Consider the following 22,918-nt stretch of genomic DNA (forward strand, 5'->3'; position numbering starts at 1 on the left):
AAAGTGGGATAAAGAGGACGGGGATGGGGAGGGGAGCCACTTTGGTGGCTTTAGGAATTTGGACCTGTTGTCTTTCCTGGTCATGCCATGTTTCTTGAAATCTTGGAGAAAAGAACCCATTCTGTTGGGGGAGGGAGTAAGTCTTTTATATATGCTGGCTTACTAGTGGCCCTATCAAGTCACACATCAATTTTATCTAACCCGGACCCGGACCCGGACCCGGACCCGGACCCGGCCCCGGACCCCGACCCCGACCCCGACCCCGACCCCGACCCCGACCCGGACCCCGGACCCCGGACCCCGGACCCCGGACCCCGGACCCCGGACCCCGACCCCCGACCCCCGACCCCGACCCCGACCCCGAACCCGAACCCGACCCCGACCCCGAACCCGAACCCTTACCCTTACACTTACCCTTACCCTTACCCTTACCCTTACCCTTACCCTTACCCCTACCCCAACCCCTACCCCTACCCCTACCCTTACCACCACCACCACCACCACCACCACCACCACCACCACCACCACCACCACCACCACCACCACCACCACCAGAAAGCCAGCCTTTGGTGGTGGTGGTGAGCCATTTTCAGTATATAATGTCTGGCTCTACATTTTGCCAGACCTGTTAGATTGACTAAGTGCCCTTGTGGCATAGTGGTTACAAGTTGAGCTGACATCCCAAAGGCCAGTAATTTGATACCACCATCAGCCTTGTGTCAGAAACCTGGTGCTTTCTGCTTCCATGGAGTTAGTCTTGGAGAGTCACAGGGACAGAGCTACCCTGTACCATAGGATCCTGTTCAACAGGGTCCCTCACTAGGAGCTAGTATTGACTTGATGGCCATGAGTTTAAGGGCCATTTTGGCTTCCTTTGCAAAGGAACCTCATTCAGTGAACTGACTCTTTCTGGTCAATCCTTTCCTCTGACTCTGGTCTGAATGTAGCACCTCACCGGGGGAGTGAAGAGGTCTGAAGCTTGGAGCTGCCTCCCAATGAAAGAAAGTAAACCATGATAGTTCATAAAGGCACTTGTGCAAATTGTAAACCACCAACCTTGGCTTAATTCATTTTTTAATTGGATAGAAATACTCTAATTATGTTGATGACAAATAAACCAAACATATATATGTGGATATACACATACACACACACACAAATACACACACACACACACACACACACACACAAGACGGATGTTTAGGGGCATCTACCCAGCTCTGTCAGAGAGATTTGTCCCAGGTCTGGGCATAGGAGTCAGTCTTCTTGCATTTCAGTGTCTGGCTCTGTACCTGACCTTAAGCCCCATGACCTTGATCAGATTGCTTAACATCTCTGAGCCCTTTTGGCAACACCGTGTATCAGGGCTGAGAAGGGGCACTGGGTAAGCCCTGACACATGATGGTGGAGGGACTCAGCCAAAATAAAGCATACAAGGGTAATGACCATGGCATTCTCTCCAGTGTGGGCCTCAGAGCAGCCCTGGTTCTAGATAATCCCACAGAAATAATTTTACCAACCTGGGCCTTCAGCCCTCACGCCAAACTTAACACGTTTCTAATCCACACAATGTTTACAGCTTTGGGTTCTCATCCCTCTCCTTCTTCCAAGAGACCAAGGAGAATGGAGTGTTTGAGCAATATCCAGGCCACATGACCATCTTTCTCAGTTCTTAACTCACCTTTTCCTCTCTCAAGCACAACTTTAATGTTTCCATGAGTGTCCGTGGCTATGATAAAGAATACGTGTTATGGGAGGTAATCAGGGCCTGTGTCTTCCATAAACCAGTTGCCAAAGACTCTTTACAGATAGGTAATGGTAGGCCCATATGTTTTACTTACCTATTGCTGCTTAGTGACTTTCAATCCCACTCGGTGTATTATTTGCTCATAATTTTGTAATTTGAGGAAGGTTTGGCTGGGGCAGCACATCTCCACTCCACGTGGCATTGGCCAAACCAGCTCAAGCAGTGAGACCCGGCAAGATGGGTTTGCTTTGGTTCATAGGTCTAGGGCCTGGGTTCTTGCTGTTGCATTGGCTCCCCAATTTCCCTCCATGTGATCATATCATGTGCTTGCCTTTAGCTTCCTCACAGCAGGGTGATTTTCAAGATAGATTTTTTTGTCAGGATAGTTGGGCTGTAGGCCCAGTGACAAAATCCCTTAAAGGGATTAAATTGAATGCACAATTTAATACGTGACTGCCAAATATCCCCCAGAGCACACAAGTTGAAACCACAAGACTTCTCCCTAAGAGAGGTTCCTTGTAGCTTTTGGTTGTCTTCTAAGTCCCTTTTCCTTTTCCACAATAATGTCTGGGTTGCTTTATCAATCATCTTCTTTCTTTTTATGTAGCACTATCTCTGGCTGTTTAGTCCAAGCCAATGCAGTTCCTTCCCAAAGTTACTGGGTTTCCCTTGCACTGGATTACATGATGCATTCAATTTTATGAAAGCCATGTCCCCACATCTCTTTGAAATGGGTCCCTCTCTGTTTTAGGCTGCAATTCAGCCTATTTAGGCTGTAGCACAGCCTTCTGGAGACTCTTAGAAAACCTTTTGTGTACACGAGACTGTCTACAAGGCACTGGATTACATTCTTTTGTGATCTTAGTACAGGGCATGAAAGCTATCTTCTTGATCTGATCCAACACAGAAGCCCTGCTCATGCCATTCCTATTATGGGACATTATTTTTTGGCAAGAAAGACTTGGGGTTGAAAAATAGGTTTTGTTAGGCAGATAGGCAGGAATGAGATGTCCATTGACGCATGCCCAGGAGAACCAAGCATAGAACAAAAGCCTAGGTTTTCCCGCTGGTGGGTACGGATGGGCGTTAAACCTGGATCAGCCCACCTGGGCCAGGTGATTGCAATTCAGCCAATGGGATCGACCTGGGGTCATTCACCATGCCTCTCCCCGGGAATCCTTGAAAAGGCAGGAGCGAGGGGGAGAAAGGAAAAACTGGGGACAGGAACTGGGGAGAGAACTTGAGAAAGAACATGAGACAGGTCTTTTTTTGGAGGAAAACTTAGGAGAGAGATCTTTGCGTGACCTCGAGCAGTCTCTGCCAGGCTGCATGGTGGGGAGGAATCCTAGGGGTGGCGCGTAAAACCTGAAACTTCTTTTCACTTTCATTAAACTCACTTGGATCACGAGCCAGGCTTTGGCGTGAATTCTTTCTCATGCGGAGCCAAGAACTGAGATGTAACTCTAGCCCGGATAGAGATCTTACAGTTCATATTTAAGTCCAGCAAGTCCCTGCTCCTTCATAGTTCATATTTTCTGCTAAAAAAAGCACACAACTAAACCCCAAACAGAAGTAACTTCTTTAGCTTTTCTTTACCCTTCTGTAGTTTATAATTATTTGTCTGTTGCCTCCATTGTTAATGACGCTGAGAGTTCAGATTCTAGATAAAGCAGAAGAATGTCACTGCCACCCAAAATAGTTGTTCTTAGTGTTAGTTGGTGCCCAATCAATCCCTGCCCATCCACTCACTTGCTGCCATTGAGTCAATTCTGACTCATGGCAGCAGAGTATACTTGCCCTGGTAGGTTTCTGAGACTATACATCTGTACAGTAGAAAGCTTCAGCTTTCTCTCTCAGAGCAGCTGGTAGTATTGAACTACTGACCTTATGGCTAGCAGGACAATATGTTACCAGGGATCCTTTTCAAGACTGTGCCCTTTCAGAAACAGATCACCAGGCCTGCTTTCCTAGGAACCTGTGGGTGGGTTTGAAGCATCAACCTTTTGGTTAATATGCAAGTGCTTAACAAATGGTCTTTATCCCGGTTTGGAAAACCTAAGTCACTGGTCTTTTGCCTAAAGAGTCACTTTCAATGGCCCTGGCTTGTTTCATGGGAAGGGCCAGTTCAGGGGCTCCCGGACAGATGGTGGGGTAGGATCCTTATTTAGTAGGGCCATATTGGGTGGGGTGGCAGGGAAGTGTGTGTGTGCTGTATGTGTGTGTAATCTGCATCTTTAACAAATGCCCCCCCCCCACTGAAATGAGAAACACTGGCCCCAATTGTCCTCTGCCTCTCTTGTTGCTGCCTTTTTTGGGATTTTTCTGGCTTTTAGCAGCCCTGGAGGCCCCTCCTATCTAGGCAGGAAAAGGAGCCAATAAATAAGTTCACACTAAGGTGCTAGAGAGTGATAACAGCTAATCCCTTCCAAGGGCAATTGCTCTCAGAAAGAAAGAAAAAAGAGAGAGAGAGAGAGAGCTCAGGGGGTTGGGGGGAGCAATTTAACTCCAATGAATAGTGTCTCCTGGAAGAGTCCTACACTTTGTCGCTGCAATGGGAGTCATATATGAACATGTGTGTGTGTGTGTGAAACCCCTCGCATCAGTCTCTTCTTCTGCTTTTGTGTAAATTGGACTTTAAACACATTCTCTAGGAAGTGTTTGAATGCCTCTGTTTATGGAAGCTTCTTGACAGAAGGGGGATTTTTGTCTCTTTTGTTCAGTGAGAGAGCCCCAAGGTGTGGCATTTAATAAGTAAGTAGCAAGCTGGTTGAATGAATGAGTGAATGAGTGAGTGAGGTAAAGAAGCCTTCAGCAGCCTTCCAGGTCGAGACTGGCCCCCTCAGAAGCCTGGCTCTTGTCCAAAGTGAGGTACACCTCTCCCCCTTCCCATTTCATGCTTCCCCGTGGTCTGCCTGGGATTGAGCTGAAAAATGATTTTTCATGCATGTCATCCTCATTATATCATTATCCCTCACAGCAAAGCTCTCTGACCACCCTGAAGACCTGTATTTAATGTGAGGAAAGGTGATTTAATGGAGTGGAGAGCGCAGCATAAAACAGACAACCCTTTCAGAATAGCAGAGCAGGCTGTCCCTACAAGGGGAAAGGGACAAAAAGGGAAAAGAAAAGAAAAATGGCGAGGGAGGGGGGGAAACTCTCACTCTCCTAATAGGCTGAAATAAGAAGTCATTTTGGTCAACTTCATCAGAAGACAAACCTGAAAGGGGCCCCTTGCCCTCCCCGCCAGCGCATAACTGACTTACCATGCATTTTACCGTGGAGCTGATTATGCGGTGAGTTGTGGTAGACGGGGAGAGTTTATTGACATATGGTCTCCCTTCACACCTTTTGTTACAGCCAGACATCAGGGACTGAGCTGCAGGATATTAAAGGATTTGGAAGCGTTATCAAGGAATGGTACATATTTATCAAAACCAGGGTGATATTACAAAGCTGGGTTGCTGCTACACCTGGGTGTGTTATGTGATTAAAAATAATGACAATGCATCCTCTTGATGGATTTTGCACCTGGGCGAATACTGAGCAGGCCTGCTGGACCACCCTTGGTCGAGAATTCACACCTAACAACCCCTTTGGTCTCAGAAGAAAATTGTGGCTGCTAGCTCACACTTGGAATCCAGGTAGGGCAATGTTTAAGCACTTCACTGTTAACCGAAAGAGCAACACTTGGAATTCACCAGCTATCCCGAGTGAGAAAGATGTGACCATGTGCTGCCACAAAGATTACAGTCTTGGAAACCTTCCGGGAGGTTCTTTCCTGGCCTACAGGGTTGCTCGAGTCAGAATTGACTTGACTTCCATGGCATTGAGCTGTTTTGAGTTTTGAATGGCTGAATTGGAGACTTCAGGATTGCAGGAAGATTGGAGAACAGCCTGAAATATGCAGGCGACCAGCCTTGCTTGCTGCAAGGGAAGAGGAGTTGAAGCACTTACTGATGAAGTTCAAAGATGATAGTCTTCAGTATGGATTACAACTCGAGGTTAAAAGAACAAGAATCCTCACCACTGAACCAATAAGCAACATGATAAACAGAGAAAAGATTTAAATGATGAAGCATTTCATCTTACTTGGACCCATCCACAACCAACGCTCATAGAAATATCTGTAAAGAAATCACTGGATAAATTGCTTTCAGTGAATTTGCTGCAAAAGGCCTTTTAAACATTTTTTTGAACCAAGGTGACTTTGTCACCTTAAAAATTCAGGAGTATCCTATCCCAAGGCATGATTATTTTCATGTGGAAGCTGGAAAATGCATAAGGAAGTCCTACGAGAAGAATTGATGCATTTGAAATATGGTCCTGGTGAGGAATATTGAATACACCAAGGAACTTCTAGGAGAACAAACAAATCTATGTTGAAAGAACTACAGCCAGATTGATTCTTAGAAGCGAGGATGGTGACATTTGGCTTCATGTACTTTGGGTGTTATCAGAGGGACCAGTCCCTGGAGTTGGGCAGCATGCTTGGTCAAGCCAAAAGGAGGACAAACCTCCACAAGATGGGTTGACACAGTGGCTCAAATGTAGGAATGGCTGTGAGAAATGCGCAGGGCAGCGTGTTGTTTTGTTCTGCTGTACATAGAGTGGCCATGAGTTGGAACCAAATTGACAGCACCTGGTTACGCAATGGACTAATGGCAAGATCAACCATTCAAAACCACCAGCCATTCCTCAAGAGAAAGATGAGGCTTTTTTACTCCTGTAAAGAGTCACAGTGTGAGAAAGTCACAGGGGGAATTCTACCCTGTCATATAGGGTCACTGTGAATCGGCATCGACTCTACGGACGTGAACGGCAACAACAACAACAACAACAAACGCACTAATGGTGGCTGGGTACATGTGCAGACACCCATCCACTCGCACTGGAGCTAAGTTAGTGGTTTCAGCAGGAAGCTTACCTCGGTGGTTTCCAGAACTCCCCTGGGCTGAACCAATTTACACCAGGTCTTTCAAATATTCCTGGTACCCCGGGCATCTCTCATTTCCCAGAGTTGGTTGCATGACTTAAGGCTTGATGATCATGGGGCCACATGAAGGACGCCTATGTGCTCCAACCACTGCCTCCTAGAGAGTGCTGTGGACAATTGCCTTCAAGTCAGCCAGCTCCTGACTCATGCGGACTCCATGTGCTACAGAACTCAATGCCCACTGGTCCTGCCCCATTCCTTCAATGGGTTGTAGATTTGACCCCTTGTCAGCTGGGGGGTTTTCAGTGGCTGATGGCTTGAAGGAGTTCACCAGGCCTTTCCTCCTAGTCTGTCTGTAGGCAGAAAACATCGCTAAAATCTGTTCAGCATCATAGCAATATGCCAGCCTCCACTAGCAGTTAGGTGGTAGCTGTAACAGGAGGCGCACTGGCCAAGAATCAAACCCAAATTTCCTGCATGACTAGTGAGAATTCTGCCATGGAACCACCATTTCCTCTCTCCTGGTTTTTAGTGTTTATGTATATAAGATTTCAGTACCTTCTAACAAGCAGTAAGTAAGACTGCACCACGGGTCACCTCTATTTAGCTCTCCCTCAAATTTTTCCACATGAATTATAAAGTGTGTGACAGTTGTAATATGTTTCTCTTTTTAAAAATTGCTGGATGAACTTAAAACAGCACAAGGAAGTGCTAGCATAGCAAAAGGATACCCACCTGCTTATTTATCTTAAGAGAAGAAAAGTCGTGAATGCATTCACTCAGGTGAAAATATCATTCATGGAAAGAAGTGCCTAATGGTCACCAGGACCCATGGTTAATCCAGGCGTGGTCATCTGATTCCAATCGATCAGACCTAGCTATAAATCACTTATATGTCTGGGTAATTAAAAGCAAATATAAAATTTCAAAAAAATAACGTTGCATGGGATAGAAAGAGAATACATAACAACATCAGACATAAATATGCCTCAAGACAAACTCATTGTGCACATCCAGAATACATAATGGCTCTTGCTAAGATGCGTTTCCCACTAGACCCTACCCCAAGCCAGTAAAAGCCAGAAACTCTACAGGAAACTGTGGATTGTACTACTCTGAAATGGGAGCTGTGTCTCTAGACCGAATTTGGGGCTGTTCGTGCTGAGGACTCACCAATACCTGCTGCAGTGACAACAGTCCAGGTGAGAATAAGGAAATCTGGATGACAGCCAGGATATAGGAGCACTGAGACCTCAAATTGCTTCTAGGCGAGCATGGCCTGATGGGCTTCCATTTGTGCACCTCTGGCAGGAGGAGTTTGTTCTGGAAAGTAATGGTTTCTAAGGAAGTATTTCTTAAACTTTCACATGCATGCACTTACCCAGGTTCCTGGAAATCGGGCTGGGGGGCAGATTCTGATTTTGTGGGTTCAGGGTGGGGTCTAGGATCCAGCAGTTCTAGAGGCCCTGGTACTCTTGGGCTGTTAACCACAAGGACAGTAGTCCTAAACCACCAGCCACTCCTTGGGAGAAATATGAGGCTGTAGACTCCGGGCAAGAGTGACAGTCTGGGAAACCCACAAGGGCAGTTCTACCCTGTCCTGTAGGGTCACTATGAGTCAGCATCAACTCGATGGCATTAGCATGGGAGAAGCTAATGCTGATGTTGCTGGTTCCTTGACCTATCGTACTTTGAGTGGCAAAGTCCCAAGGGCCTTCCCGGATGTGATGGCCAAAAACAGTAGTGTTCACCCTTGGTCATACTTTGGAATCCCTTAGGAGCTTTCAAGCCTCCCATTGGCCTGGCCCCATCCCAGACCAATGAAGCAAGGCTTAGTGGAAGCAGGATTCAGGTCACGGTCAGTGAGAAAGCCCCCTTGGCAATGCCAACGTACAGCCAGTGCAGAGTCGAACTGGTCGACGACTCCACATGGTTCCATATACTTTGGTGAAGCCAGCTGTTTGGGCAAGGTTTTCAGAGTTACCACCCATGTAGACTTGTTGGTGATAGTGCATTAAATAGAGCACATGCAGTGCATTGCATGAGTGGCCTATGTCATGCAACCACATCAGGGGGATGTTGAGCCAATTTCTCTGGGAAACCAAGGGTGTTGGCTCCATCCTGAACGTTGGCAGGGTAATGGACTGACACAGAGGAAACTCGTTCTCTTTGTGGCGGTGCACTAATGGGTTCTTCACAGAAGGCCAAGTCCATGGCTTCAGATGCAGATGCTCACGGGGCTGAGGGAGCAGGTCAAATCCTAAGTCCGAGGTGGGTGTTTGCATATTTACATGCCCTCACTGCCATCAAGTCCATTCCAACTCACAGGCCCATGGGACTGAGTAAAATGGCCCCCGTGGGTTTCTGAGACTGTGATTCTTTAGAGGAGTAGAAAATCTCCTCTTTCTCCGGAGGAGCGGTTGGCCATTCAAACTGCTGACCTTGAGATTAACAGTCCAACTCCTGACCACTCTTGCCGTCAGAATTCTATTTATATACACAAGTATATATATATATATATATTTATACTTTCCCAAAAGAACTCCACATTTTCAAATCATTCTTGACACTCATGGCCTTTTTTCCTTTATAGCCATGCCTTTGGTTGAAACACAGATATAAGAGAAATATTTATCTACTTATAGGGGTCCAAAAGGAGCTTTGGTGGCATAGTGTTTGCATGTTGGGCTGCTAACACCAAAGTCAGCACTTTGAAACCACCAGCCACTCCGTGGGAAGAAGAGTCTGTCTACTCCTATAAAGAGTTACAGTCTCAGAAACTCACAGGGACAGATCTACTCTGCCTCATAGGGTCACTATGAGTCAGCATCACCTCCCTGGCAGTGAGGTAGATTTTGGTTTCATAGAGATACAAGTCAGTCCTGAGCTGCTAAAGACAAGGTTGGCAGTTTGAACCCACCAGCTGCAGAGAAAGAGGAGGCTTTCTATTCCCATAAGGCGCTACAGTTTCAGAAATACCCACAGGGGAAATTTTAACCTCTCCTGTAGGATCAATATGAGTCAGAATCGACTTATCGGTGGTGAGCAAGTGGAGGGGACCCTAAACAGGTTCTGGTGGACCTTAAGAGTTCTACTCATTGTGCATGCTCTGTAAAATGTAAACCAAGATTTTACTTTTGCAAACATTATTTTTTTCTAAACACGTCTAACTGTGAAACTATACATGCATGCGGGTCTTTGAACCTGGTCAGTGGTCTGGGGAAGTGAAGGGCCCTGACACCCTTTGTTGTTGTTAGTGCTGTCCAATCATTCTGACATCACAGGGACCTTCTTTGCAACACAAGGCAGCACTGCCCGGTCCTTTGCCAGCCTCAGGGGTAGTATGTTGGAGCCCATGGTTTCAGCTACCGTGTCCTCCAGTTCACCAAGGAGTTTCCTCTTTGTGCTGCTTACTAAACCCGTTTCTGAGGAGTCCATTCCAACTCACGGTGACGCCGTGTGGGTCAGCACCACGGGACCCCACAGAGCTTTCAAAGGCTGGTCGTTCAGAAGTCAATCAGCAGGCCTTTCTTCTGAGGGGCCTTAGATTTGAACCGCAAACCTTTTAATCAGCAGTGGTTGAGCGTGCTAACTGTTCACATTACCCGGGGACACCCAACCCTTCTTACCCTCATCGCTTCATAGGTGATCCATCTCCAATCCAAGAGGGCAGAGAAGATAGATAATACAGCCTGAGCTGCGTATGTCAGGTCCAAACTTTTCAGTGTCATGGAACAAATAGCCAAAAACCTTGATGAAATGGCTGGGAAAACTCAGTCCAAATCATTCCAAAGAAATGAGTAGCGGTGCACTCTTGGGAACTTGTGCTGTGACAGCAGCCACCAGGAAGACCCCGGTAGTCCAGAGCCTTGCCACCCCAAATATGGTCACAGACTAGCAACATCAGGAGCTTGTTAGAAGTGCAAATTCTCAAGCCCTACACAAGGTCCACTGAACCAGCGTGTGCAATTTACCAAGACCACCAATGGATCGGGGTACCTGTGAAAACCAAACCAAACCCATACTCACTGCTGTCCAGTCGAGTCAGACTCAGAGCAGCCCTATGGGCCAGGGTAGAGCTACCACTGTGCATTCCCAAGACTAATTCTTTAAAGGAGCAGACAGCTTGTTGTTCTCCTTCAGAATGCCTGCTAATTTAGAACTGCTAGTTTGGTGGTTAGCAGCCCACTGCCTAACCGCTAGGCCACCAGGGCTCCTTTTGTGCTTGTGAGGGGTCGAGCAAATACCATTAGCAACTAGAGAAGAACCTGGAAGAAGAAGAGCAGGGTGGGAACTGTGAGTCAATTTGGTCATTAGCACATTTCTGTGTTCACTTATTCTGTTCCTTCCCTTGTGTATTCAGTCAACAATTCTTCTTTGAACATCACCTCTGAGCCAGGATCTGTGATATGCTAATTAAGCTGGTTTAGGAAAGGGGTCTGCCTAAGTGACTCCTGCTTCCTGGCTTTTCCTGCTTCCAGATCCCCTCTCTTTACTTCCTTCCACATTAGAAGCACATCCTTACATGTGCAGCTGATCCCTAGTTCAGGACCGGAAGTTACATGTTGGCATGCATGCATGCTCATAGCTCGCTCAGTGGGAGTGCAAAAAGTCAATTCCTTCAAGAGTCTAGCACAGTCTGTAAGGTTGGGATGGTGTTAAAAGTGGTGGGGTTGGTGTTAGTTCCCGTTGAGCCCATTCTGCACAGGATGCCTTCATGTGACAGAGTAGAAATGTCCCCATTGGGTTTCCTAGTCTGTCATCGTTACCAAAGGAGCCCCGGGGGGTACTTTAAGGGAAGTGTTGGACTGTCAACTGCAAAGTCAGGGGTTCACACCTACCAGCTGCTCCGCAGGAGACAGATGAGGCCCTCTGCTCCCATGAAGATTTACAGCCTCAGAATCCCATGATTGGGTCGCTAGGAGCCAGGGTTGGTTCCATGACAGACCCAAAGCCCACTTTCTGTCGAGTTGATTCCAACTCATGGTGATCTTATATACTTGTTGTTATTGCTGTCGGGTGCCATTGAGTGGTTTCTGACCCAAAGTGACCCTATGCACAACAGAACCAAACACTTCCAGGTCCTGCACCATCATCACATTTGTTCTCTGCCTGAGTTCATTGATGCAGCCACGGTGTCAATCCAGCTCGTTGAGGGCCTTCCTCTTTTGTGCTGCCCCTCCACTTTACCAAGCAGGATGTCCTTCTCCAGGCAATATGTCCAACGTATTTGGGAGGCAAAATCTTGCCATATATGCTGTCAAGGGCACTCTGGCCTGACTTCTTCCAAGACAGATTAGGTTGTTCGTTTAGTAGTCCATGGCAGGGTAGAATTTTCCCTATAGGTTTCTGAGATATTATGTCTCTATAGGAATAGATAGCTTCATCTTTCTCCCACAGTGAAGCTGGTGGGTTAGAACTGTTGACTTTGCATTTAGTAGCTCTGTGAGTAGCCCGCCATGTCACCAGAGGTCCTTTGCGTTTGATGGCAGTGGGGTGGAATGCTTACAATGGCAAGACCTTTTTCTCATGCATTGCTACTGACCGCGGTCTAAAGCCCAAGTGCTTAGCCATTGGGCCACCAGGATTCTTCGTGGTAAGGATGTGTTCCTGCCAAAGTTCATGAACACTACACAGCAGTGGGGTTTTGGAGCTGCTAGGTAGTTTAGCTTAGGGACTGAGGCCTCCATTACGCATGGTCAGCAGTCTGAGCCTTTGTCCCATGAACGAGTGGTACACTGCACATGCTCAGAGGCTCAGGTTCCCAGCCAGTAAAGGGAGGTACACCTGGGTGTGTTCTGCACCTGAATTGGCCCAACAAGGCCAGGTGAATTCAGTTCAGCCAATGAGTTCAACCAGGGTCACCAGCACGCCCCACCTCTTGGAGTAATTTAAAAGGCAGGAGCACAGAGCAGACCTCGTGACTTTCAGGGAAGCTTCTAAGGAGATGCACATTTCTGAAGAGCCCTGCAGGTGCCTTTATAAACCTGAAACTTCTTCTAATTCTCATAAAACTCACTTGGATCACAAACTAGGCTTGGAGGTGAATGCTTTCTCGTGTGTAGCCAAGGAGCAAGGTATATCTCTATCCTGAGAGATCTCACAGAACCATTGATTGCCCTGGCATGTTTTGGAGTCCTGATGGTGTCATGGTTATGCTTTGTGCAACAGTTTAAAACCACTAGCCACTCCACAAGGGAAAGATGGGGCTTTCTATTCCTATAAAGAGATACATCCTCAGTAACTCACAGGGGAATTCTACCCTGTCCTATAGGGCTGTTATGAGTCAGCATTGACTCAATGGCAGTGAGTGAGTGCCCTGGCAAGAAAGCCTTGGGTATCTACATTGACTCTCAGTTTCTGGTTAGCTTTTCACCACTTCACCCCATGAACTTGAACTGCAGTGGATGAGGGTTGGGAGCTCTGGCTCTGGGGCTGCTTGCTTGAATTTTCACATCATGGCCCTGCCCGTGATGGGACCTTTGGCAGTTGGGCAAATGAGCTCAAGCCCGAGTTTCCTTTTCTGCAGCATAGACTGAGGAAGGAGATGTCTGCCTTCTTGTGTGCTAACTGACTTTTACCAGTTAGTATGAATTAGATCTTTCCACGAGGAAGATCAGGGAGAAGGGGGAAGGATGAAGCAACTTGGATAGAGGTGAAGGCAGCGTGAGGGGTCAGAGAGAGATGAAAGGACCACCATGTCACCTTTGACTACTCTTAGTGAGGCTGGCTTGGAGTGCAGGAGACGGGGAGAGTGAGGACACCGGCTAAAGGCAGTGCTCATTCATTACTTCCGGGCAGAGTTCAGCCTTTGGCATGCTTGTTGGATGCTGGCGCTGTGTTCATCCAATGAAACTTCAAAATTCTGTCCTGTCATTAACCCTTTGTCTCTCCTTTGTTCACGATTTAGAACTTCTATTCTCGGGTTCTCTTTAGAGCCCCAGGAAATCAGAAGTCACAAGTCACTTCTGTTTACAGAGAGGCCCCCAGCATGCAAAGGCAGGAGGGTGTGTTAACAGCACACCGGTCCAGTGGCTGGTCACGTCCATGCAGTACATTCTCCATCCCTTAGCTCAACAAAAGGAAAATCACCAAAGAAAAAAAATTTTCTTTTTCATGGATATTTACTTTTTCAGTTCCCTCCCCCACCCATAATCTGTGTGAATTACAATAGAACACGCACACACACACATACACACAATTTTCTGCCAGAATGTGTTACTCCAGTACATTCTACCCTCCTCCCTCACTGCCTCCTACCCTTTTTTCTCCTATCTACTTTCTTCCCATGACACCCAATGGACAGGTAGGGGAATTCAAAATAGACCCCAGTCTCAAATGTAGTTTAAAGCTCAATCACGAACTGCTATTGTGCCAGTTCTGACCCATAGTTACAGGATACAACTGTCCTTGTGGATTTCTGAAACAACAATTCTTTGTGGGAGTTGAAAGCTGCCCTTTCTACAGGAATGCAGCAGGTGCGTTTGAACTGCCAACCCTGCAGTTAACAGGCCAATGTGAAGGGATTTTGCCACTTTGCCACCAAGGATTCTAAAGGTAGCATGAGGAGAACATTTATTAAATCTTCCATGGTACACAGGCAAGGGGGAGACCTGAACTACAGCTCTCGGGATTCTTGGTGCCTCGCAGTGGACAGTTCCAGCCGCATCGGATCCAGGCTTCCCAAGATTTGCAGAGCCACCAGCATAGTCTTTGCTCCTCTCCAGGATTCACAATTGCTTCCTGGTTGCTCAGGTATATAGGAGTTTAGTGGTTCTCTAATGCAATCATCCCATTTTGCAAAGAAGATGCTGATGCCCAGACCGGGGAGAAGATTATCTGAGGCCACTGAGAAGGACACCATCACCTCAAGTCCTTCTGACCCCCCACAAGTTTCTGCCAACAGCAATGAGCTCTGGGTTACCTACTCAGTCTTTTGAAGCCTTAGCCAGCTGATGCAGCTGCCAGTTGGATTGATCAGGGTATGTGACCCAGAGCTCCTTAGAACGCGCCCCCTCCCAAATGCAAATTTACTGCCATAGAGTTGATACTGATTCATAATGACCCTATAAGACAGGGTAGAACTTCCCCTGTAGGTTTCTGAGACTAACTTTCAGCCTTTCTCCTGAGAAGTGGCTGGTTGTGTGGTGGTTTAGATTTTGCAGTTAGCAGCCTTTCAGCATGAGAGGTAGGGTCACATTTCTGTTCTGATTATGCTCCATTTTCTGAGATGCCAGGGCCGAGGCTCCCCCCTGCAGGTAGCAGTGAGATTTTTCTCACTAAACTGCGCTGGATGGGAAACTTGGGGCAAGTAGTGCATCGCAGCCAAGGAAGATCTCATTGACAGTGCAGTACTTGAATAAGGCAGGAAGACACAGGAGTGGCCATCTGGTGGTGGGCAAAGTGTTCCAGGTAGGAGACAGTCAGTGCAAAAGACCTTGTGATTGGGTTCTCCAAGCTTCTTCCTGGAACAGCAAGGAGACCAATGTGAGTGGGGCATGACACTCTGTGTAGTGAGGAAAGATGATCACTGTGTGGGCCTCCTGTATGATTGAGAAGCCAAGGGGAATTTTTAAACCCTAAGCCAGATCAATGCTCAAGGAAGCATCAGTCAAGACATCAAACGACACGTTGCATTGGCTAAATGTGCTACAACAGATCTCTTAAAAAGACTGAAGATCAAGGATGTTACTTTGAGGACACTGCGTGATCTTGTGCCAAATCTCGCCATGGTTGTTAGGTTGGAGTCCATTGTTGCAGCCATGGTGTCAGCCCATCTCCTTGAAGATCAGTCTCTTTTCTTGTGGACCTTCAGTTTTACCGAGCATGATGTCCCTTTCCATGGACTGGTCTTTCCTGATAAAATGTAGTAGCTACCAGATTGGATGTCATGCCTTTAGAACAGTGGTTCTCAACCTTCCTAATGTTGTGACACTTTCATATAGTTCCTCATGTGTGGTGCTCCTCCCAACTATAAAATTATTTTTGTTGCTACTTCATAACTATAATATTGCTACTGTGATGAATCGGATGACCCCTGTGAAAGCATTGTTCGACCCCCCCCCCCAACGGGGTCGCGACCCACAGGTTGAGAATCACTGCTCTGGAACATTTTCATCATAGAAGAGAGTTCGGTTGCACAGCTCTGAGTTAGAGGGTGAGACGGGTTATTTGACATTCATTTGCTGATGTGTTTGCGAACCCAGTGGAAACACTCAGGAATGAGCATCTTCTTTAGCCATTTTCCTGGATCATTCAAATGCCATCTCCCCTGTGAATGCCTCACTCCATCCTTGGCTTTCCATACTTGCCATATGAAAATGGGATAATATTTCAATACTTAGCATTATATATAACCCAGTATTTGGTAGTCTGCCTCAAACAGATGCGAGTCTCTCTCTTTTTCTACTAGTATTTAATTTTGATATGTGAAAACATACAAAGCAAAATCTGTTCCATTTCAACCCTTTCTGGACACAATGTTCAGTGACATTGGTCACACGCTTCATATTGAATTAGCATTCTTGTTCTTTCTATTCTAGGTGTTTCCTTTCTTTTTACTTAATCTCTCTGCCACAACCCTCTCACATATATTTTGACTTATCTGTAGCCCATTTAGATTTGTGCTGATTTTTTAAAGACTGCAATATTCAAGGATGCAATCCTTTAAGAGCTAAATTGTTATTTAGTTTAAAGATGACTTCAGGGGAAAGTTTCAATTAAAGGTTTGAAGAGTAACTCAGGGTCATAGTCTCTGGGACTCTTCCAGTTAAGTAAGTCTAGATAATTAAAGAATTTTAAATTATGTTCCACAAGGTTCTCCCTTTCTATGAGCATCCTTAGGAATCATGGTGCTATGGTGCCTGCTAACCTCAAAGTCAATAGTTGAAACCACCAGCCACTCTGCAGGGGAAAGAAAAGTTTTTCTGTTTCCTTAAAGAATAGCAAGCGAGGAAACCACAGGGGGTGTTCTATACTGAGTCAAAATTGACTCCATGGCAGTGAGTTTATGTTGTTATCGAAAAAAGAACACATTTTAATGGGGGCTCTGACAGATAATATAACAATCCATAAATCAATTAGATCAAGCGAGTTTGTACATATGCTGCCACCATCATTTTCTAAACACTATCATTCTACTTGACCCCTTTGATATCAGCTCCTGTTTTTTCCCTCTTTCCTCAACCCTCACACCCTTACTAAATTATATATAAATTAATATCTTTATACACACCATCTTCTGTGTCCCTCTACCAATATTTCTGTTATTCGGCCCCTAAGTTGTGTGTGTGTGTGTGTGTTCCATTGTTATCAGTTCCCTTTTCCTCCCCTTCCCTACACAGCCACCCTGTGCCCTCATGGTATCTGAGTCAGTTCGAGTTGACTAGAGAAGCACATTCATAAACACTCATGTGTCTTAAAAAAGCTTTATATAGAAGAATAATTGTATATTAAGAAAACATCCCAGCCCAGTCCAGACCACGTCCATAAGTACGAAATTAACCCATATATCCAATAACAGTGTGTAAATTTTTTTCAGACTTATGCAACACATGCAATGACACCAAGTGCTGGAAGATCACAGGGCAGTCGGTGGAATGTCTTATGGACCCAGTGGAGGTGGAAAGTGGCATGGGTCTCCACATGACTCCTCCCCGTTCAAGGCTCTGGCTGCCGTCAATGTAGATCCATGTATCTTGTCAGCAGGAATATCAAGTCATGGGTGTCTCTCACCCCCAGGAAAGAATACAGGAGTTGCCAGAATCCTCAAGAGAAGGCCATGCCCACATTGAGACCTCACTGGCTATGGCCTGAGTGACAGACTGGACTCCACCCCTATGCAAGATGATGGGAGATTAAAAAGCTACCACAGTAGCGCTACTCCCATTACTGTTCCTGAGGATTTTATCTGTCCTGGATTCCGTGCGTGGTTGCTATTTCTTTTTATGATTTTTCTTTCAGCATCTATCTGTGGTGTCCCTGATCTGAAGGCCCTGATGCAGTATCTGTGAGTCTCCTGTGAGCAGGGACTGTGTTCTCTACATCTGGGCCTTCTTAAAGCTTTGCAAAATGTTGTCATTTGAATAACACTCAACAAATATTTATTGAAGGAATGGCATTGCAGGTGACAGTCAGTACCTATTCTCCCATCAGTTATATGGTTGGCGGTCTTTTTACCTCTCAGACATATAGCTGAATCATTACAATGTGAGGGTCTGAGCCTGGTTATATTATAGGGACATGTAGTCAAAAGACAAAATATGTTTGCCTAAAGCACCTTTTGAGTATGATGTTTCAATAAAATAAACTGGACAGATCCTGGCAGCAGACATGTTTCAGCCGCTCACAAGCTATGTGGCTTTGGGTAGTGTACCCTAAGCTCTGAATTCAAGGTAAGTAGTTTCAATGGTCAATTGCATGTGAGAGCTGGACAGTGAGTAAGGAAAACTGAAGAAGAATCAATGCATGTGAATGATGTGCAAACAATACCGAAAGTCGTCTGGGCTGTCAGAAGAACAAGCAAATCCCTCTTGGAGGAAGCACGGCCAGAATGCCCCTTAGAAGTGAGGATGGCAAGTCTTCATCTCACATCCATTGGACATGCTATCAGGAGAGACTGGTTCTTAAGAAAGGACATAATGCTTGTTAAAGTACAGGGGCAGCAAGAGGGAAGAAGACCCTTGATAAGATGGATGTCCACAGTGGCTAGAGCAATGGGCTCAACATGGACCAACGACTGTGGTGATGACACAAGAACAGGCAGGGTTTCATTCCGTTGTACAGTTCCAGTCTCTGGTACAAAGGAAAATAAGTTGCCCTATCCTGTGGGGTCGAGGCTATTGTGCCTGCTGTGTATTTTGTCCTAAGGACTTGCAGTGTTGTTCTTTATACAGTGTTGTTGTTATTAGCTGCTTTTCGGTCCATTTTGACTCATAGCGACCCCCATGCATTTCAGAGTAGAACTGTTCCATAGGGTTTTTAAGGCTGTGACCTTTTGGAAGCAGATATTCAGGCCTACCTTCCTTAGGCACCTCTTGGATTCTGGGTGGGATTTAACTGCCGACCTCCTGGGTGCTAGTCAAACACTACCCAGGGAGTCCTCCCACTGAATAGTGTGAATGTATTCCCACCTAGGGTGCTCCACTTCCAGTACTTGTTTGGACGGTATTCTCTTTTGATCCATAGGGTTCAATGGACTCATTTTCAGTAGTACATCATCAGGTCTTTCTTCCCAGTGTGTCCTAGCTTGGATGCTCTTGTGAAGCGTGTCCAGAGTGGCTTGCTCTGGTTATAATCGTAGCTGGTGACACCGCTTACAGCAATCACAGCTATAGACAAATGACAACATGATGACAAACTGACAGATGGGTGGCAGCCTAGGGAAGGAATGATCAACACAACACAACCTGAGTGGAAATCGAGCTATGGAGTCTCTGAGAGTCCAGGCTCTTCGTCCTGGCACAGCCTGGGGCAGGGCCTGGAGCCAGGAACTGTGGCTGCTGGGGTGAGGACCCCCAGCTTCCCCACTTGGCATTCCCTCCCCAAACACAGCTGGCAGCCTGTGGGAATTGTCTTTCCCCTTGCACATGACGGCACTGACGAGCATAACGCAACCCTGCTGGTGGTTAATGACTGGTGACATTATGAGGCCACTGCCCACCTTTGGTTGAGGGAATTTGCCAATGCTCGGAAGTTGTTGGGCTCTAACGAAATGCAACCCCTGCAAGCAAGCACTGAGTCAAGTGCACGAGGTGTGGGGCACTCTGACATCCCCGCGTGACCGTGAAAAGCAGGCTGCGGAGCAGTGGTGGCTGCTGAGGCTCCTTTCTCCTGGCAATACTGGCATGCTGAAATGGCGGGCTGATTTGCCATGGAAAGCAGGGTTTCATGGGAACTTGAGGATTAAGAATCCACATGCCTGCAATCAATATTGTATGTTCATCCAAATTTTGGGGTGAAGTAAACCACTTTTTCAAAGGAGTAAGTGGATTTCTGTGTTCATAAATCATGCCCACCACTTGGGAGTGCAGAGGAGGATATGGGAGGATGGTAAAGAAGAGCAGCAGGAGAGGACCTGAAGACCTCATGCTTCCTCAGGGTCAGGGGCCAGGCAAAACCAATGTCCCTGGAACACCACTGTCTCTCTGGAATGGTATTAGCACAGCTTGTTACTTGCATACTGTACTGAGTTCATTCTGACTCGCAGCGCCCCTATAGGGAAGAATAAACATGCCCCAATGAGTCTCTGAGACTATAATTCTTTACTCAAATAGAAAGCCTCATCTTTTTTCCATGGAGGAAATGGTGGATTCACAACTGCTGACCTGGTGGTTAGCAGGCCAACACCGAACTTACTATACCACCAGGACATTTCTGTTTAGCCTAGAGACTTTCAAATGGATAGAACAAGACCCATACCAACCCTGTTCACGGCTATCAACCCCCCTTTCTGTGAAGTCCCCACTACGTTCTGTGAAGTTCACCACTTTCTCCGTATGTGTGTGTGTGTGTGTGTTACGTAACCTTACCCTTGATCATTCCCTACCAGGCCTGCCACTTCCCCCTCACTACCATATTGAGTCCCCTGTTGTTCCCTTGTCCCTGTGTTTGTTAACACCACTTCCTTACCCCCCGCACCTCCCCCTATCCCAAGTGCCCCCGGAACTCTCAGTCCTGTTGTTTTTCCTCCAGATAGTTCATCCAGCCTCTCTTATTTAGACAGACCTGTGGAGACACTAACATGCACGAAAACAAGACAGAGGAAAACAAAGCAACAGTTTACAACCAGACAACAAAACAACAAAAACAAACCACTGACAAAGAACAAAACAAAACACATCAAGAAAGAAGACCTTGTAGTTAGTTCAAGGATCATTTGTTGGACCTTAGGAGTGTTTTCCAATCCAGTCTGTTGAGGCACCACAACCTGGCCCCAAAGTCCACTTTCAGCATTCCCTGGGGACCTTGCCACTCCATTCCCTTGCTGTTCCACTGCACTCCACCACACTTTGCCTCGGTGTGGTGGAATCAGGTTAGGTGCAATTCGCACACTGTGTCTCCAGTGCTGTCCCCTGTATCACCCTTGGTCACTGAGGGGCATCATGTCTCATAGTGGGGCCAGCCATGTTGTTCTCTTTGTGGACTGGCTGCTCTGAGACTGGAACTCTTTAGGGGAGTAGAAAGCCTCATCTTTCTCCCTTGGAGTGGCTGGGGATTTCAAATTTGCCATTTCAGACATTGCGTTTAGCAGCCCAACACATAACCCCTATACCCCACCATAGCTACAGAAAACAATAAAGAAACAAAATCCAACAACATTCATTGCCATTGGGTGCATAACAATCCTATCGAGAGAAAATACTGCGGCCTCCTGGGTTTCCAAGGCTATAACTCTTTGTAAAAATAAAATTGTGTTATGTTTTCAGTGAAAGTTTACATAACCGATTAGATTTTCATTTAACAAATTCTCTACTTGTTTAGTGACATTAGTTAATTTTTCAATAAAAAGGAAAGCAGAAAATTAAAAAAAGAACAAATGAAAAACGTTTTAAGAGTAAAGACAAATGATAAGATGTTAATTTTTAACCTAATCATATCTGCAACAATACACTTTCTGATGTACTGACGGTGAGCAGGGTTTAATCCCATCCCTGGTGAATGGTCCCAGGGGATTTAATGGAGGCTTATTCTCTGTGGAATCTCTGCCAATGCATTTTGAGTTTTTATACTCATCTAAGGCTATAACTCTTTATGGGAGAAGAAAGCCTCATCTTCTCCATAGGAGCGACTGGTGAATTCCAACTGCTGACCTTGCAGTTAATAGCCCAACACATAACCCATTATGCCACCAGAAGAGAGATTTGTATCTGGGTGCCTTCCAAATCAAGCACTACAATTATGCAAGGAGGATATTTTTTTCTGTACTGGAGCCAGGTCAAGTCAGAACCAGTGTGTCCATGGTTTGCAGCGAAGTCGGAGGAAGAAGAGGGTAGACTGTCTATAACTTCTCATAGCCCAGGGAAATGCTAGGCCTGGAAGGGGGCATGTGGCTCAACCATATTCAGAAAATCTGCACACTAACCTCCCCGGCTCAAATAATTACCAGCACCATGTCTCTGAATATCACCTGAAAGCAAAATAGTGAAAGCACCATTTCCATTTCATAATACTTTTATTAAAAGTAAAGTTCAATTCAGTGATGTGAAGAAGCTGGGAAAATTATCTTTTCATTTCTTTCTTTTTCTTTCCCTCCCTTTCCCCTTCTTCTCCACAGAACTGAGAGGCAGAAGGAATAAAGGCAGCATGGCACCAGCTGGAGGACACCGTGGGGTCAGGGTCACCATTTAACTCATGCTTCTCCAGTTTGGAGGGGCAACTGGATGTCCTCATTTGTGAATTTGCTTATTAATCTTTTTGAGTTAACAAGGTCATGGTAAAAAATGATTGTTGGCGTTTTTGTTAGGAACCTTCTAGTCCAGTCCAACTCATAGTGACTCAATGCATCAGTGCCGAGCTCTCTAGACCAATGGTTCTCAACCTGTGGGACCCTTGCACAGGGTGACTGTAACAAAATTACAGTTATGAAGCAGCAATGAGAATATTTTTATGGTTGTGGAGGTCACCACAACATGAGGAACTGTATGAAAGTGTTGTGGCATTAGGAAGTTTGAGAACCACTGCTCTAGGCTTTTCTATGCTGTAATCTTTACAAGAATGAGTTGCCTGGTTTTTCTTCCAAGAACAGAGCCACTGGTGGGTTCAAACCTTCAACCTTTTGGATAGCAGATGAGCACTTAACCATTGTGCCTCCAGGGCTCTTTGATAAACTCTATTAGAGGGTCTTAACCATTGCAACCCCATGGATCCTTTTGGCATTTAGGATTGGCTATGGAACACCTGCCCACTCCCCAGAATAATATTTCCAAATACCTCCAATGAAATACAGAATCACAAAGGCACAAATTGTATTGAAATGCAGTGATAAAAATAAAAGACATTGGATTTGTGGCTAATATACATGTTAATAAATCCATTAAATATGATCTGATGGTGGGTCTAATAAACCAAACCCACACCATTGAGTTGATCCTGACTCACTGTGACCCTATATAAAATTCCTCAGGCTAAATCTTGACAGGAGCAGATCATCTCACCTTCCTCTCAGAGAACAACTGGTGCCTTTGAACTGCCAACCTTGAGGTTACCTGCCCAATGGCTCACCCACAGCGTCACCGTGA

Source organism: Tenrec ecaudatus, chromosome 18 (genome assembly GCF_050624435.1).
Source record: "Tenrec ecaudatus isolate mTenEca1 chromosome 18, mTenEca1.hap1, whole genome shotgun sequence".
NCBI lineage: Eukaryota > Metazoa > Chordata > Mammalia > Afrosoricida > Tenrecidae > Tenrec > Tenrec ecaudatus.